At 43.9% G+C, this 14,059-nt stretch overlaps 1 pseudogene; it reads right to left on the bottom strand.

The window, feature by feature from the left end:
- Positions 1-523: 523 nt before the first annotated feature.
- LOC129653643 (pregnancy-associated glycoprotein 1-like) overlaps positions 524-14,059 on the bottom strand; it is a 39,412-nt pseudogene continuing 25,876 nt past the window's right edge.

Raw genomic sequence — 14,059 nt, 5'->3', positions numbered from 1 at the left:
TCTTTTCTTTCCTTATTGGAGATGACTTCAGGATATAAAACCCTAGGGCAGGTAGCTTGGACTCCCTCACTAGGTGTAGAAGCCTTAAGGAAGACAGTTGTCAGGCTAAAACCATCAAAGAAGAGGGAATGAAAGAGTGAGGTGTGAAATAGAGGACTGATGACTTCTGATTTCTTGTGTCCAGTCACTGAGATCTTTGTATTTGCTCTGAGTCTTGTGTCCTGGATTCCCCAAATCATTTCAGAGAGTCTCCCCTTTCCTTGAAGCCAGTTGGAGGTGGGCTCCTCTCAACTGTGATTCAGACTTGCTCTAGATCCTTCCCGATCATTTGACACCTCCCAAACACAAACAGAGGCACCTGTTTATTTCAGCACCATAACGAGTGAAACCCTTTATTTTTTACTGAGAATAGGGTGTGCAGACCACCAAATAAGGTTCACCAGCATCCTGGGCAGGAGTACCCTAAGTGTGATTTGGTGTTTGCTCAGAGCGGCCTTACTGATTCCTGAACCACACCAAGCATTTATACTGCCTGTGCCAGGGCAATCCTGTCATTTCCTTGATCAAAGACTGAGAAATACAGCCTCAGGAAGACATCACCCAGAATCTAGGTCTCTCTAGATATCCTCACTACGTTCTCTTTAAAGGTGGTATAGAGGTGGCCTCTAGAATCTTGGGGGAGTCAGAGACACACACCAGTCAGCCTGAGCCCTTATATGCAACTCCCACAAATATCTAGACCTAGCCCAATTCTTGATTTTATTTCCCTCTTTCGGTAAGTATCAAGGGATTTTCTCATTAGCAGGGGATATGAGAGTTCATCCACAACCAGAAAGGGCCAAGACATGAGGTTGCCATGAGGAAGGGTGTGGGGGAGGGGAGGACTGGGAGTTCAAGATACAGAGGAATGATAAACAACAAAGTCCTACTGTAGAGCATAAGGAAATATATTAACTATCCAGTCATAAACCACATGAAAAAGAATATGAAAAATAATATATATTTTCATATGTGTATAACTGAGTCACATTGCTATGCAGCAGAACTTAACACAACACTGAAGATTAGCCACACTTCAATAAAATTTTTAGAAAAGAAAGAGTGCCCATAGTTCTCATATCTCCCTGTTTCTTTCCTTCTGCATCCTGCTCCTTGTTTTCTCTTCAGAGAATGCTGGTTCTCCTCCTGCATCCCCACAATCCATATTTTATTAAAAACCTTTATTTTGTATTGGAATATAGCTGATTAACAATAGTCTGAGTTTCAGGTGGACAGTAAATGGACTCAACCATATGTATTCATGTATCCTGGTCCCAAAAATACCCCTCCTATCCAGGTTGTCATATAGTTAAGTGGAGTTCCCTGTGTTACACAGTAACTCATTGGTTATCCATCTTATATAGAGCAGTGCCCGCAACACGTTCTTGAAGACTTAACTTAGGAACTCTGGGAAGTCTCGTTTGGCCCTCACTCACCCTCTTTAGCCACTCCGGGCTTGGTTGGGTAACGTATTCTGGTTCCCCATCCCCACCCGTCAGTCTATAGCCCTCATCACCCCGAGTAAGTCCCCAGTGCCCCAGTGCAGAGCACCTTGGGATGCCATTTGCATGGAATCCAGTGCAGTTTTGCCTAGAACCAAGAAACCCTCCATATGGCTCCATGAATTTACAGTTTTAGAATTCCTGAAATTGCCTCCCTACCTGAAAGTCTTCTTTAAGCCCATCAGCCAGCTCTGAACTCCCCTAGGGAGCTGACATGAAGCCTCCACTCTGTGCCGGGGCTGAGCAGTCACTGTGCACACTTTATTCACATTAGCATCCAGCCTCCCCACAAAGGGGTCGGGTAGCCTGACTCACAAAGGGGTCACCAGGCCAGAGCTATGGGAAGATGCATCCGAGAACTAGGGTGACCACATAATTTATCATCCAAAAAAGGAAAACTGCAAGAAGAGAAGGGAGACTGTTAATCCCTATGGTGGGACAGCACACTGGGACTGTCCCCAGCCATTCTCCCTGTCACATGGCCTATTTCAGGGACTGCTAGAGCTGACTTTCTATGTTCATCCATCTGAGGGTCAAATTGAACTGAAGCTCTTTGAACACTGAGGATCTGAGTGTTCCCCTCTCCTTGTGACTGTCACCATGCCAACATGGCGTGGTGTCTCCACATTTATTTCAGGATGATCAGTGTCCCAGACGGCCCTTTACTCTCAAGTGGTTCATGTTGTGGGAGGCTCTGGCCCAGCCACAGGGCTCAGCAGCATCTGCAATAGTGAGAGTTGGCCTGCAGAGGGCGCCCTTCTCCTAGCAACAGGCCAAGTGTTATTTCAAGTTCCTATTTTAGGACCAACCCGCAGGCTTCTCTCCTCACCTTGAGGATGTAGGCTTGAGCTGGAACTGGGTAGTTGATACCATTGATGGTGAGGATAATAGAGGACAGGGTATTGACTGCAAAACATGAAATGTAGTGCTGTTAGAGAGAGAGTGAGAGAGGTTGGCCCTGGGGATCCTTCTTGTGCGTGGAGACTGGGAGTGACCCTGGGGCATGACCCTTCACCACAGAACCCCGTGGCATGGCACCGATGAGCTTCTGGATGTTTTTGACTAGTCTTCTCGGGCCAAGCATCACTGATATCACAGTATCCACAAGGGATTCACAGCCTCCAGAATAAGCAATAACCTTTCTTTCCATGGAGATGCTGAGAGACAGTGTGACAAAGCAGGCATCAAGGTCACTCTGAGTCTCCCCAGAGCTGCCCCCTTCCCGACTGTCTTCTAAACAGCCCTTTGTCTCTTGCCCTCTTTTCCTTTGCTCCTGACATGGCACCTTCCTTGTCATTCTTGAATGCAGTTCTTGAATACACCAGGCTCTTTTGCACCTTGACACAAGCTGGTCTTCCTTCCTAAAGGATCCCCCTCCCCTTTGACTAGCAAATTTCTTCTCATCTTCCAGATTCCAGCTTAATTGTCATGGTTTCAGGGAAGTCTTTCCCCTGGTGTTGATCAGTCTCCTTCCTTGATAATCTCTGTAAACACTTCCTTATCTCTAGCATGTACCAAAGTCACCATCCACTATGTGTGTGTCTCATTTCCTGTGCATCTGCCTTCTTAGATGTGAGGGTGAGTTTCATTCTCATTGCCTCCCTAAAGTATCTGGCACACAGTGGATTCCCAAGGCTTGTCTGTTTGGTGAGTGAATGAAGACTGTGAGAATAACGAATGAGAAATACCCAGACAGCTGTATCTTGTGGGGAACAAATAACGGGTCAATCGCAGAGTGAAGATGGAGACTTGTGAGGGCAGTAGACTCTCATAGTGGTGGGAGAGAGGGGCTCCACTGGGAGAGGGTGTCTGCCAGCACTGCTCCTACAACCAGCTCAGACCCTCAGTCCCTGGCCAGGAAATATATGACAATGCCACAGACACTCCAAAGAACGGGTCAGCTTTTGTCTGAGGGTATCACACAGAATCCTATCAATTATGCCTCTGGTCCTCAGGTTACTCCTGGATCCCACCTTCCTGATTCTCTGTTATAGCCCCTGCCCCACTGTGTGCCCATGAACATGGGGTGTCTTTTTTATTAGTTGCTTTCAAGTCTTAAGACTTCAGCAAATCTCTCTACCCTGCTCAGTAGTTGCTCCCTTAGGAGACCAGTTCTCCCCATTTGTTCAGTACTTTCCCTGTTTTAAAACTGACATTTATCTGTACTGAGAACTTCCTATGTCCAAGGTAGCCCCAGAGAGTTGGTCATCTTATATCTCTGTTCAGGCTGGAGAAATACTCCCTGATCCTCTGTTCACCACACAGTAGAGTACTCTAATCATGCTCCATACCTCACAGGGCAATGGGTGCAATCCTCTCCCAGCTGCACAGACCTCTCCAGACCCTTTTAGGTCCCTGGTCAGAGCCCTGGTCAGAAGGCCTGAGGATTATGAACCCATTGGTTATTTGCATATCTATCTGCTTGTGTGTTTGTTTGTATATGTGTTTGTATGTGTCTCTGTGAGTGCTTGTGTGTCTCTGACTAGCTATGCATGTTTAGATGTGCCTGTGTATGTTTTTGTGTGTCTGCTTGTGTGTTTCCATGTGTCTGTGTGTCTGTCTGTGTCGAAGTGGGTGGTGTATATGTCTGTGTGACTGTGTGTCTGAAAATGTATTTGTGTGTGTCTGCCTGTGTCCATGTACAGTAGCACGAGCATCACTTGGGCTGATCCTCAGAGGGAGAGGCTTACTGGTCCATGTGTACACTCCAGTCGCCTGTGTGGATCAGTGGTACCCAGTTGAGCACTCCCTGGTAGTAGGATTTATCCACCCCATCAAACATCACCACACTGCCTTTTGCCTTGCATGTGTAGAGAGAAGAGAGGAGGGGATCCTTGGAGGACAGTAACAACAGCACTGTCTGAGAGCTGTGCTAGTCCACCCATCAAGGCTCTAATAAGGTCCCCATATACAGATGCAGAAATCGAGTCTAGGAGCAATTGAGATCCAGACCGAGGTCGGTTACTGGCTAATGAGTGGCACAGAGGAGGTTAGCAGCTGAGTCATCTGGCTGGGCTCCACCCACTCTATCTTCTGAAGATGCCCTACCATCTGCGACCTGAGTGCTCAGACACACAGAGGACACCATGCTGAAGCATATTGGCTTTCTCCTTGTCCACCTTGTCATTTTTCAGGAAAATAAAGCCTGCAAGTTCTAAGGGTGTGGATTCAGGTCACCCAGAATTGCCTCCACTGGCTTGTGACCTCTACTGTCCAAAGGGCCCCACACTCAGAAGAAACCCCAACTCTGCTTTCCCTGTCTTAAAATACCTAATATTTCTTGAACAAGGGGCCCCACAATTTTGTGCCCCACACTTTTATTTTTCACTGGCTCCTGTAAATTGGGTAGCTGGACCTGGGTTCCAAATGAAATGATAATGAGGAAGGAAAGATATCCACCATTGTTCTACTTTCTTCCTTATCAAATTCATAAGCAAATCCTAATGCCTTTTCCTTCAACTTGTTTCCTGTTGCCTTCCATTAGCCTTCCTCCTCACTCATCCCCCTAGACCAAGTTACTGGTCTTGAGCCCAGGATCAGGGTTTTGTTCCAATAAAATTTTATTTATAAAAACCAGGGAGTGATGTCAGGTAGGGCCGTGGGGCCATAGTTTTGGTGGGTTAGATTATCTCTCAGGATACTTCTTTATCAAGTTTTCTATAATTTTCTTGTAACTGAAAGCATCTTACAGCTAATTTGGAGACAGAGATTGTCCATTTCAGACTTACTTGCTCAAATAGAAGGCAAAAACAGGCTCAGAAAGGGCACCTTGATTCTTCAGCTTGTCAAAATGGGGATGGCTCCAGCGAAGGACATGTTGGGGTAGTTCAAACCAAAGATGCCATCAAAAGGCATCTCAAACCAGGATTCCATGAAGGTTAGATGGAACAGGTGGTCAGTACTTAAAAGGTCCACAGTGTGTGTGAGAGAAGAGTTTCCCACTTATAGATACCTGAAGTGGGGCTAGGGCTGGGCTGGGGTGGACTGCCTTAAGATCCTCAGAGAAGAATTGAGGCTGGGCTCTGTCTTCGGTGGCCCATAGATGGTTAGACCAAGCTGGGAGGGGAATTTGGGTTCCATTTGAGAGAGTCTGTGAATTTTAAAACATCTGCCCCTCTGAAAAATTCTCCTTCTATTTGCCATGAAGGATTGGGCTGGATCCCATTATCTTAGTTTTGTAATATGTAATTTTAAGCTGGCTAAATGTGTCCAAATGTTAATAGGCAATATCTAATTTGTCACTGTGATAGACTGCTCGGGCAGCAACTCACCATTCTGAGCACTTAGAAAGGAAAATAATCATCAATATTTAAGCTATTTTTGTTTCTATTATGCATAGGTTATATAACTACAAACATTTCCAGGAAAACAAGCTAGACTGTCCCTTCTGGGGATGATGAGAGAGTGATGGGGAGCAGCTATAATACAGATGAAGCCTCACTCACTGGCCTGCAGCTCACCTTCTGTGGAGGTCTGGTTCCTAATAGATCAAGGACTGGTACTGGTCCTGACCCTATGTGTTGTATTGTGGACTCCTTCTCTAAGCCCAATACTGGGACATTCTGTAAGACAAACCACTATGCCTTTGCCCAGTTTCTGTACAAATACATGGCATTAAAATTGGGAGAGGAATAGTTATTTAGTCTTAAAGGAGAACAACCAAGTGCAATATATGACTACATTCTCTCAATAAACTGAAAAGACATCTGCTTTTTGAGAATCAGGGAAATTTGTACATGGACTGGATATTAGATATTAATTTTATTGGGAACAAAAGAGCATTTTGTTCACATCCTATCATTTTACCCCAAATGCTCATTAGGTATGTTTTGTGAAATGTTCATCTCGTCCATAAAACACTTCAGGAAAAATGAAAAAAGAGTAAAAGAGAGAATGAAATGAGGGTCTGTCTTGATTTAAAAACAGATCTGCATAGTTGCTATGGATTGAATTGTGTCCACCCTTGACTTCCAATGTGAAGGTATTAAGAAGTAGGGCCTTGCAAGTTGACCTGGGGTTTTGATGTTGGTCCCTCATGATGGGATTATCCTCTCCCTCTTTTTCTTTCTTATTCTCCCGCTTCCTACTTCCCTTCCCCCACCACAAATGAGAACATAACAAGAAGAAAAAGACCTGATGCAAGTCAAGAATGTCTTCACCAGGAACTCAATTGTCCACCACCTTAATGTTGCATAGTCTCCAGTCTAGGACTACCTCTGGGACTAAGAGGTTGGTTTTGTAGTTATTGATGCTGAATGATGAAATATATGGTTCATGACCCTCTTCTTTCTTATATTTCTTATGTTTGAAATTGTTTTGGGGTGGCGATGAGAGGAATTACCCCACGTCTGAGGTCAGGGGCGGCAGCCTGGAGGAGCTACCCAACCCCCCTAAGCCCAAGGCCAGAGGCAGTGGGCGGGAGGAGCTACCCCACACCCCCATGCCCGAGGCCAAGGGCGGTGGCCAGGAGGACCAACCCCACATCCAAGAAGCCGTGGCTGCATGGGTGCAGGAGGGCCTAGAGGAGCTATCCCACGTTGAAAGTCAGGAAGGGCGGTGGTGAGGAGATACCCCTCGTCCAAGGTAAGGAGCAATGGCTGTGCTCTGCTGGAGCAGCCGTGAAGAGATACCCCATGCCCAAGGTAAGAGAAACCCAAGTAAAACGGTAGGTGTTGCAAGAGGGCATCAGAGGGCAGACACACTGAAACCATACTCATAGAAAGCTAGTCAATCTAATCATACTAGGACCACAGCCTTGTCTAACTCAATGAGACTAAGCCATGCCCGTGGGGCAACCCAAGACGAGCGGGTCATGGTGGAGAGATCTGACAGAATGTGGTCCACTGGAGAAGGGAATGGCAAACCACTTCAGTATTCTTGCCTTGAGAACCCCATGAACAGTATGAAAAGGCAAAATGATAGGATACTGAAAGAGAAACTCCCCAGGTCAGTAGGTGCCCAATATGCTACTGGAGATCAGTGGAGAAATAACTCCAGAAAGAATGAAGGGATGGAGCCAAAGCAAAAACAATACCCAGCTGTGGATGTGACTGGTGATAGAAGCAAGGTCTGATGCTGTAAAGAGCAATATTGCATAGGTACCTGGAATGTGAGGTCCATGAATCAAGGCAAATTGGAAGTGGTCAAACAAGAGATGGGAAGAGTGAATGTCGACATTCTAGGAATCAGCGAACTGAAATGGACTGGAATGGGTGAATTTAACTCAGATGACCATTATATTTACTACTGCGGGCAGGAATCCGTCAGAAGAAATGGAGTGGACATCAGGGTCAACAAAAGAGTCTGAAATGCAGTACTTGGATGCAATCTCAAAAACGACAGAATGATCTCTGTTCATTTCCAAGGCAAACCATTCAATATCACAGTAATCCAAGTCTATGCCCCAACCAGTAACGCTGAAGAAGCTGAAGTTGAACGGTTCTATGAAGACCTACAAGACCTTTCAGAACTAACATCTGAATGCAGAGTTCCAAAGAATAGCAAGAAGAGATAAGAAGCCTTCTTCAGGGATCAGTGCAAAGAAATAGAGGAAAACAACAGAATGGGAAAGACTAGGGATCTCTTCAAGAAAATCAGAGATACCAAAGGAACATTTCATGCAGAGATGGGCTCGATAAAGGACAGAAATGGTATGGACCTAACAGAAGCAGAAGATATTAAGAAGAGATGGCAAGAATACACAGAAGAACTGTACAAAAAGATCTTCATGACCCAGATAATCACGATGGTGTGATCACTGACCTAGAGCCAGACATCCTGCAATGTGAAGTCAAGTGGTCCTTAGAAAGCATCACTATGAACAAAGCTAGTGGAGGTGATGGAATTCCAGTTGAGTTATTCCAAATCCTGAAAGATGATGCTGTGAAAGTGCTGCACTCAATATGCCAGCAAATTTGGAAAACTCAGCAGTGGCCACAGGACTGGAAAAGGTCAGTTTTCATTCCAATCCCAAAGAAAGGCAATGCCAAAGAATACTCAAACTACCGCACAATTGCACTCATCTAACACGCTAGTAAAGTAATGCTCAAAATTCTCCAAGCCAGGCTTCAGCAATATGTGAACCGTGAACTTCCTGATGTTCAAGCTGGTTTTAGAAAGGGCAGAGGAATCAGAGATCAAATTGCCAACATCCGCTGGATCATGGAAAAAGCAAGCGAGTTCCAGAAAAGCATCCATTTCTGCTTTATTGACTATGCCAAAGCCTTTGACTGTGTGGATCACAACAAACTATGGAAAATTCTGAGAGAGATGGGAATACCAGACCACCTGATCTGCCTCTTGAGAAATTTGTATGCAGGTCAGGAAGCAACAGTTAGAACTGGACATGGAACAACAGACTGGTTCCAAATAGGAAAAGGAGTTCGTCAAGGCTGTATATTGTCACCTTGTTTATTTAACTTATTTGCAGAGTACATCATGAGAAACGCTGGACTGGAAGAAACACAAGCTGGAATCAAGATTGCTGGGAGAAATATCAATAACCTCAGATATGCAGATGACATCACCCTTATGGCAGAAAGTGAAGAGGAACTCAAAAGCCTCTTGATGAAAGTGAAAGTGGAGAGTGAAAAAGTTGGCTTAAAGCTCAACATTCAGAAAACGAAGATCATAGCATCCGGTCCCATCACTTCATGGGAAATAGATTGGGAAACAGTGGAAACAGTGTCAGACTTTATTTTTCTGGGCTCCAAAATCACTACAGATGGTGACTACAGCCATGAAATTAAGACACTTACTCCTTGGAAGGAAAGTTATGACCAACTTAGATAGCATATTCAAAAGCAGAGACATTACTTTACCAACAGTGGTTCGTCTAGTCAAGTCTATGGTTTTTCCTGTGGTCATGCATGGATGTGAGAGTTGGACTGTGAAGAAGGCTGAGCGCCGAAGAATTGATGCTTTTGAACTGTGGTGTTGGAGAAGACTCTTGAAAGTCCCTTGGACTGCAAGGAGATCCAACCAGTCCATTCTGAAGGAGATCAGCCCTGGGATTTCTTTGGAAGGAATGATGCTAAAGCTGAATTTGGCCAGTATTTGGCCACCTCATGCGAAGAGTTGACTCATTAGAAAAGACTCTGCTGCTGGGAGGGATTGGGGGCAAGAGGAGAAGGGAACGACAGAGGATGAGATGGCTTGATGGCATCACTGACTCGATGGACGTGAGTCTGGGTGAACTCTGGGAGTTGGTGATGGACAGGGAGGCCTGGTGTGCTGTGATTCATGGGGTCGCAAAGAGTTGGACACGACTGAGCAACTGATCTGATCTGATCTGAAGAAGTTTATAGAATGAAGTTTCTGTCTTAGTGATACCCTGAGGGGCCCAAGATAGCAGATTCAGGCAGGTCCCCAATGAGTGAGTGATTGGAGGACCACGTGCTCATTATTCCAACTCTTCTCTTGTCATCTGAAAACCATCCCCTCCATACCTGACAACCTTACCTCCAACCCTATCTGTATCTTCAGTCCCCTGCTAAGCTACTGAGTCATCTAGTTGGAGATCTTGATGATTAAGGACAGGGTCTGAAAGGAGAAAGAATGCATACATTTTTAGAAAGAATCATCTGCGCAGACACCTCCTAGGTTTTCCCTTCTGTATTGCCATCAGCAGGTGAGGGATAGGGCCTGGGTAGAGAGGAAGCCACAAGTGAGACTGCATGGATATTTGCAAGAGAAGGGAGGAGGAATTCACAACCCAATAACCAGAATGTGGGCAGCTTGCACAGGACCCAGGAGGGAAGGAAGAAGCACTGGGAAAAGAATAGTGCGTACCTGAGGGCCAGACCTACCTGAGTCTTCCTGTTAAACTTGGAGGTCTTGTCCTTCCTGCTTTAATTTCTGCTCCAGATATGGAAGGGATGGAGCTGTACTCACTGCTAGAGTCACAGAAAGGGACAGCCTCCCCCAGGAGCCTTGGATTCCACTCTAACTGTGGGTATCATCCCAAGGCAGAGAGAAAATGGCAGGTCATTCAAAAGATGCCCTACTTTAAATAGTATTTAAAATACTACAAAATTTGTCTAAGAGTCCTGGCATATCTAGTTCCCAGAGTTTTTTAGGAGAGATGATTTGTTAGCCTAATTTGTGTTTTGCTGTGGATTCTACAAGCTTCCCCATTGGTATCTTTTGACTTATAACTACTGGATCTCATCGCACAGAACCCAGATGATGGTAAGTTCCAGGGGGCTAGGCCTCTAAGGCCCTAGGTGTCACAGTAGGTGTGTGCGAGGTGGTCTACCACTCCCAGTCCAGGATCCATGAACATCACCAGACAATTACAGCCCCCTGCCCACTAGAGGCGGCCTCAGCATCTTCAGCAACACCCACCTCTGAGCCACTTGTCCACTGATTGGCACTGAGCTTCAGTCTGGAACAAGTGTTCTGGGGCAAGTCCAGTCTCCCTCATCCAAGAGATAGGAAACTGAACCCTTGGGTGTATGACTCACCTTAAGGTTGAAGGTAAGTTAGTGAAGACTCAGGACCCAGGAACTCTGGTTCCCAGGCTAGGAGACTTCCAGGAAGGGAAAGATGAGAGAAAGATCAATTGCATCCACTGCTGGGTAGCTCTCAGATGTCTGCAAGCACCAGAGTGGAAGTTCCTTTCCCTTTGCCCCTCAAGTCTTGCTCCGATTTTATCCACAGACCTGCCTCCATGTAGCAGCAGGAAAGAAATATTGAGGGCTGTTTCTTCTGGGTTGGCAGTGGAAGGGTAGCCATTTATTAAACTTGGTTACCTTGGTCCTTAACTTTGTAGTAGACCCCGAAGTCAGGCAGGTTGATTCCTCCAGTACCATTCCTCTTTCTCAAGATTGATTTGGTTATTCGAGGTTTTTTGTATTTCCATACAAGTTGTGAAATTATTTGTTCTAGTTCTGTGAAAAATACCATTGGTAGCTTGATAGGGATTGCACTGAATATATAGGTTACTTTGGATAGTATACTCATTTCCACTATATTGATTCTTCTGATCCATGAACACGGATATATATATATATATATATAACAGATGGATATATTTATCCATCTGTTAGTGTCCTCTTTGATTTCTTTCACCAGTGTTTATTATAGTTTTCTATATATAAGTCTTTTGTTTCTTTAGGTAGATATATTCCTATGCATTTTATTCTTTTCATTGCAATGGTGAATGGAATTGTTTTCTTAATTTCTTTTTTATTTTCTCATTATTAGTGTATAAGAATGCAAGGGATTTCTGTGTGTTGATTTATATTATGCAACATTACTATATGCATTAATTAGCTCTGGTGGAGTCATTAGGGTTTTCTATGGAGAGGATCATGTCATGTGCAGACAGAGTTTTACTTCTTCTTTTCTAGTCTGGATTCCTTTTATTTCTTTTTCTGTTCTGACTGCTGTGGCCAAAACTTCCAAAACTATGTTGAATAGTAATGATGAGAGTGGGCACCCTTCTCTTATTTCTGACTTTAGGTGAAATGCTTTGAATGTTTCTCCACTGAGGATAATGTTTGCTGTGAGTTTGTCATATATAGCTTTTATTATGTTGAGGTATGTTCCTTCTATTCCTGCTTTCTGGAGGGTTTTATCATAAATTGATGTTGAGTATTTTAAAAGGATTTCTCTGCATCTATTGAGATAATCATATGGTTCTTATTTTTCAATTTATTAACGTGGTGTATTATGTTGATTGATTTGTGGATATTGAAGACTCCTTGCATCCCTGGGATAAAGGCCACGTGGTCATGATGTATGATTTTTTTAATATGTTGTTGGATTCTCTTTCTAAATTTTGTTAAGGTTTTTGCATCTATGTTTATCAGTGATATTGGCCTACAGGTGGCATCTTTGTCTGGTTTTGGTATTAGGGTGATGGTGGCCTCATAGAATGAGTTTGGCAGTTTGTCTTCATCTGCAATTTTCTGGAAGAGTTTGAGTAGGATAGGTGTTAGCTCTTCTCTAAATTTTTGGTAGAATTCAGCTGTGAAGCCGTCTGGTCCTGGGCTTTTGTTTGCTGGAAGATTTCTGACTACAGTTTCAATTTCTGTGCTTGTGATGGGTCTGTTAAGATTTTCTATTTCTTCCTGGTTCAGTTTTGGTAAGTTTATTTTTCTAAGAATTTGTCCATTGCTTCCAAGTTGTCAATTTTATTGGCATATAATTGCCGATAGTAGTCTCTTATGATCCTTTGTATTTCTGTGTTATCTGTTGTGATCTCTCCATTTTCATTTCTAATTTTGTTGATTTGATTCTTCTCCCTTTGTTTCTTGATGAGTCTGGCTAATGGCTTGTCAATTTTATTTATCCTCTCAAAGAACCAGCTTTTGGCTTTGTTTATTTTTCTTATGGTCTCCCTTATTTCTTTTGCATTTATTTCTGCCTGAATTTTTAAGTTTTCTTTCCTTCTACTAACCCTGGGGTTCTTCATTTCTTCCTGTTCTAGTTGTGTTAGCTGTAAAGTTAGGTTATTTATTTGCCTTTTTTTTTTTGTTTGTTTGTTTCTTGAGGTAAGCCTGTATTGCTATGACCCTTCCCCTTAACACTGCTTTTAGAGTGTCTCATAGTTTTGGGGTTGTTGTGTTTTCATTTTTATTCGTTTCTGGTGTTTCTTAGAAGGAATGAGGCTAACGCTGAAACTCCAGTACTTTGGCCACCTCATGCGAAGAGTTGACTCTGATGCTGGGAGGGATTGGGGGCAGGAGGAAAAGGGAATGACAGAGGATGAGATGGCTGGATGGCATCACCGACTCGATGAACGTGAATTTGATAGAACTGCAGGAGATGGTGATGGACAGGGAGGCCTGGCATGCTGTGATTCATGAGGTCGCAAAGAGTCGGATACCACTGAGTGACTGAACTGAACTGAACTGAATGCGTATTTTGATTTCCTTTTTTATTTATTCTGTGAATTGTTGGTTATTCAGCAGTGTGTTGTTTGGCCTCCATATGTTGGAATTTTAATAGTATTTCTCCTGTAATTTACATCTAATCTTATTGCATTGCGGCCAGAAAAGATGCTTGGAATTATTTCAATTATTTTGAATTTTCCAAGGCTAGATTTATGGACCAGGATGTGCTCTATCTAGGAGAAGGTTCTATGTGCACCTCCGAAAAAGGTGAAATTCATTGTTTTGGGGTGAAATGTCCTATAGATATCAATTAGGTCTAACCTGTCTAAGGTATCATTTAAAGTATGTGTTTCCTTGTTATTTCCCTGGTTAGCTGATCTATCCATAGGTGTGAGTGGGATATTAAAGTCTCCCACAATTCTTGTATTATTGTAAATTTCCCCCCCCCTTTTTTTTTTTTTTTTGTAAAAAATTTGGCTGCACTAGGTCTTCATTGGTGCTCAGGACTTCTCTATTTGCAGAGAGTTGGGGCTACTCTGTACTTGCAGTACACTGGCTTTTCAAGCCTGTGTTTCTCTTGATGCAGATCACAGGCTCTAGGGCACTCAGTCTCAGTAGTTGTGGCCTGCCGGTTTAGTTGCCTGGGGTATTTAAAATCTTCCCAAGCCAGGTCTCAAA

This window comes from Bubalus kerabau, chromosome 5 (genome assembly GCF_029407905.1).
Source record: "Bubalus kerabau isolate K-KA32 ecotype Philippines breed swamp buffalo chromosome 5, PCC_UOA_SB_1v2, whole genome shotgun sequence".
Lineage (NCBI taxonomy): Eukaryota > Metazoa > Chordata > Mammalia > Artiodactyla > Bovidae > Bubalus > Bubalus kerabau.
The sequence above is the reverse complement of the archived record's forward strand: the minus strand, read 5'-3'. Positions and strand labels throughout refer to the sequence as shown.